Source organism: Exophiala dermatitidis (genome assembly GCF_000230625.1).
Source record: "Exophiala dermatitidis NIH/UT8656 unplaced genomic scaffold supercont1.2, whole genome shotgun sequence".
NCBI classification, from domain to species: Eukaryota; Fungi; Ascomycota; class Eurotiomycetes; order Chaetothyriales; family Herpotrichiellaceae; genus Exophiala; species Exophiala dermatitidis.
In genome coordinates this window covers 1,940,147-1,945,516 of record NW_008751647.1, presented here as the reverse complement: position 1 = coordinate 1,945,516, position 5,370 = coordinate 1,940,147, and positions in this window count along the sequence as shown.

The following is a 5,370-nucleotide window of genomic DNA, read 5'->3' as shown; positions in this document are numbered from 1 at the left end:
TAACTCGATTTCGAACGTTAGTAGAGTTATAATATTATAACTACTTTTAGTAGAATCTCTACTACTTCGAACTATTACTCGAATTAGTACTTTTATAATAATCTTATTATTAACTTATAGGCGTTCTCGTAACTCGTCGTTAATAATAGATATTTATATTTCGAGTAACGCTCTTATAGCGTTCTCTTTCGATAGATCTTTCTTATTTATATAGTTTAGTTAATAAGAGAGTCTATTCGCTAAATTATTCTTCTCTTATCGCTACTAAATCTTAAAGTTATATATAGCTAGTATCTCTATTTAATATATCTAATATCGATTTAGAATCTTTATTATTATAAAGCTCTATAGCGCTATATAATCGATAAGAACGATCGTACTTCTTATAGGCGTCTTAAGATAGTATCTCTATATCTTAAAGGCGTATATAATTATAAGTATCTTACTATTACTAGTAGTATAATTCTTTTCCGTAGAAGTTATCTTTCTTAAGAAGAATACTATAAATTTCTATAGTATACGCTTCGCTTATATCTTATACGCTTACGATAGTATTTCGCTAATTATATCTTCTAATATATCGACTTTAATATAATATTATCGCTTAAGATCGAAGTATACTAATATTAGCGCTTTCGTAAAGTATTTCTTGATTTTCTAAAACGCTTAGTCTATCTTCGTAGTCTACTAAAAGAATCCTATCTTCTTATTTACGACTATTCTTATAAGAAGATTAGTAATAGAGATAACGATCGCGAAGTATTAATAGATAAATCTTTAGTAGAAATTCGTAAACCCTAAGAATACTTAAATATCTCGATAGAACTTAGATATAGACTATTCCTAAATAGTATTAACTCGACTAGACTCTATTAAGACTTCGTTAACTTTTACGCGATATTCTAGAAAGTTAACCTTCTCGGTAAAGAATTTATATTTCGATAGCTTTATATAAAGATTATATTACTAAAGCCTCTTAAGTACGAAATTTATATATTTCTTATACTTCTTAATATTATAACTATAAATAAATATATCGTCTATATATACTACGTAAATATTATTAAGTAAGCTTTTTAGCGCTTTATTAATATATACTTAGAATAAGATAGATATATTTATTAAGCTAAAGAGTATTACTAGATATTCGAAATATCTATATCGCGTACGAAACGTAGTTTTCTAGCGATCTTCTTTCTTAATTAGAATCTAATAGTATATATCTCGTAAGTCTAACTTAGTAAAGATATATATACTATTTACGCGATCTAATATCTTAGGAATTAAAGAAAAAGAGTATCGATTCTTCTTAGTAATCTAATTTAACTTACGATAGTCGATATAGAGTCGTAGGCTACTATTCGACTTTAAAATAAAGAGAATAGATACGCTCGTTAGCGATTCGCTATATTAAATCTAGTTCTTAGTTATTACTATATCTAAGTACTTTCGAAGAATAAATAGCTTATACGCGCTTAAAGAGTAGATAGACTTATAGAATATCTTCTCGCCTTCGATTATAGAGATTAAATATTACGTACGTACTTCTACTAGAAAGGGATTCTTATTTAGATTCCTAAATATCTTTATAAACTTACTAAAGCGAAAGTCTAACTCGATCTTCTACTCTATATCCCTAAGTAGGATATTAGTACTCTTTAGAGTCTCGTTAACGACTAGTTATATAAGAATCGTATCTATATCTAGATCTTTCGTCTATTTCTCGAAGTCTTTAAAAGATAACTAAATTATACGCGATTTACTCTCGAGTTAATATAATTAGATACTAAGACGCTAGTTAATTTATAGATTTATCTCGAATAGCTAATTATAATCGAGAATCGTATTATAATTTATAATCTCTATCGCGAGATATCGTTAATATATCTTCTTAGTTCTTTTTCGCGAGTCGATTATAGACGTTTCGAGACGATATTTCTTATATATTTAAATTAACTATCTCTTAATAGTATATATATATATCTTTAATAGAATAGGATCAAGCTTATATTCTTTAGCTAATATATATAAAAGAAAACTCGTCTACGTCTCGCTATCGAGTAGAACCTTTATCTTATACTTTCTACTAGAGATATTAATCTCTATTTCTAAAATAAGTAAGCTTTTCTCTAGCTATATTTTATCTTTAGATTATACTACTTAATTTTTATCTAGTTCTAGCGCTACTACGATACTTAATAGACTAGATACTAATTTTTTAAATTTCTCTTTATAATATTCTTTTACTTTAATTACGACTCGTCTATAAAGAGCTTATTCTTCTTTAGATAGTTAGTCTATTTATAATCTATAATTTCGTAGATAAAGTATCTTCTCGTAAAGAGTTTCGTAGAAATTCTACTTATAGATCTTTACTTTTTAGAATTTAAGTCTTTTTAGAAATTTAAGTCTTTTTAGAATAGTACTCTAGCGACTAATTAGTTCTATCGCGTATACGAGTCGCGATCGGTCTACTATAGATTTAAGCTTCTAGATATAGTCGTATCTATCTCGCTTACGAGTTTTAATTAAAATATCTTTACGGTCTTAGACTTTTAAAGTATTCTCTTTAGTCGCTATATAAAGACTAGGATTTAGATTCGAGAAGTAATCGTTCGTATATCGCGCCTAATAATCTTACGAAGTATAAATATTAGAGAATAATAAAGAGTTTATCTCTTCTACTTATTCTTAGTAAGAGATTCTATATCTTTCTCTAGAACTTCTATCTAATAGACTAGATCTCGTATTAATTAAGTAGATTCTTACTTAAGAGTTGTAAATACTTCTAGCGCTTCTCTCTTATAAATATCTATATTCTCGATAGTATTCTTATACTAAACGAGAAATACGTTCTACGATAGAGATATTAGTACTTTCTCGCGACGATCTCGACGCTAGTTAATTATCGCTCGTTCTCTAAGATAGTTAGCTATAATTTAAATATAATACTTCTAGTTCGAAATAATATTACTCGAGATAGTCTTAAAAATAGTTTACTAGCTACTATTAAAGTCTCTTAATTCTTAAATATTTTTACTATTAAATTCTTTCGATTTAGTAATTTTAAGAATCTAGTATAACTTCTTTTAATCTTAGTCTTTAGACGACGCGCTCTAAGCTCGCTTATATATCGATAGCGTTATATCTTCGACCTCTATATATTACTTTAGAATATATCTTACGACTTCTTCTTCTATCGTCTAAATCTCTTCTTCTAGGCGTTTTTATTTTAACTACTTTTAAAGTTAGGCGCGACTCTTAAAAAGAGCCGCTACTTATAAGATAAAAGTAGATTCGAAGAGTTCCGCTTAAATCTAAACTATATCTAGATCGTCTACGACTTCTCCGCTAAATAAGCTATTCTCTAGAGTCTTAGCTAATCTCTCTATATATTAGGCTAGGGTCGATAACGACTCGTCGAGATTAGACGTCGCTTTAGTAGATAGATCTACTCTCTTTAGCCTTATTATTATATAGATAGCTTACTCCTATATCGCTTACTTCGATCGATTCGAGATAATACTTCGAGAATATTAGAAACGCCTAATAAGAATAGATAGAGTATAGCGATTTAGTCTTTAATTAGTATTAAGTACTCCTTAACCCTATAGTTATATACGACTCGAAGTATAAGAGAAGAAAAGCTCTCTTATACGGGTCGCGTACTATTTATATCTCTTAGCTCTATCCGAGTAGCTAAGGGGTATAAGTTGTCGGTAGTTGGCAACGGCAGTTGGCCTCGGTATTCGTGACATTTAGATACTTAATAAGATAGTCGAACGCGTAAAACGCGTCTAGAATATATCTAATACTCGCGACGTACTACTATTAAAGGGTATCGAGATATAATTTATCTCGATTAAAAAGATAATCGAGAGAATTATATAGTCGCTATAAGACGCGGCTAAACCGTTATAGATAGACGTCGCTACGCGCGATATAGCCGTATAGTATACGATTTTTATACTACTTATATATCTAGAGCGGTATATAATAAGAATAGCTATAACTAATATAAAGAAGATAATAGACGAAAAGATTTTTAGAAAGATTAAAAAGATAATTTTAATAGCGATTACGATTTATATACTAAAAAGCGACGATATAGATATAATTCTTCTAATAAAGGCGATAAAGAATTATATCTAGGCGATATCCCTAACGAAGATAATATAAGTCTATAAATAAAACTATCTAGTTAAGATTCTAGACGTTCTATTAAGTACCCGAGTCGTAGTCGGAAAGTAGATAGATAACGTAGGTCTCGCGGCTATAGTCGCGAACGACTCGAGAATAGTCTTATCGAGACTCTAGATCTTTAGAATTAAGTAGCTCTACCTAACTAAGTAGATAGAATATATACGCGTTAAGAGAAAAACTTATAAATCTCTTCTTATCGAATTATAGAGCTAGATAATATATTAAAGCGCGATCTAAGGCGATATTATAATAGAAGCGCGCCTTTATAAGGTTCGCCTTTTTAAAAGAGCGCTCTAGGAGATCTAGTACTTTAACTACTAATAATAGAGTTATATTTAGAAGATATATACGAAGTCTATAAGATATAGTAAATATACTAGAGCTTACGAGTCGAAGGAGTATACTAAGAAGAGAGTCTCGTACGCTAACTATAATAAGATTTATAAGGCGTAGTATCTACGCGCCTATAATACGTACTAGAGATACTATAACTACGTCTAGTAAAGGCGAGTTATAGCCCTTATATAGACGATAAATATTCGAGTTATACTTCGGAATAGCTAGACTATAAAGGGATAGACTATAGTAGAGAATAAGAGGTAGAGGAAGACCTTCCCTAAGACGCTTATATAGAAGAGAGTAGAATAGTTAACTTATATAAAGATAGTAGTATATAACTCTTAATAGAAACGCCTCTTCTTCGCGAGCGAGTCGTAGAGCGATCGTTAGTCGCTACTAGAGTTAAGTATATAGAAGATAAATACTATAGATACTTCTAATAAATAAGTTTAAGATTATCTAATATAACTATAATAACTTAAATAGCTATATATTTTAGACGCTCTTCGATAGCTTTATATAGTCTATAATACTCGCGATCTAGAAACTAGTCTTTAATCGTTTTATAAAGTTAATCTACTACTTTAAGTTCTACTAACTAGTATATAAGGCTACCTAGGCGATATAGATATATTTTATAATAAGGCGAGATATATCTATTTCGTACTAAAGATATATATAATTTAAGCTAAATATAGTACTATTTAATATTAAGATAGAAAAAAGAAAACTCTTAATAATTAATATCTATAATTCTAGAGAAAGTTAATCTAGAATCGCTAAATAGAAGAGAATTCGAGAAGCTCTTAATAAAGTAATCGACGAGGC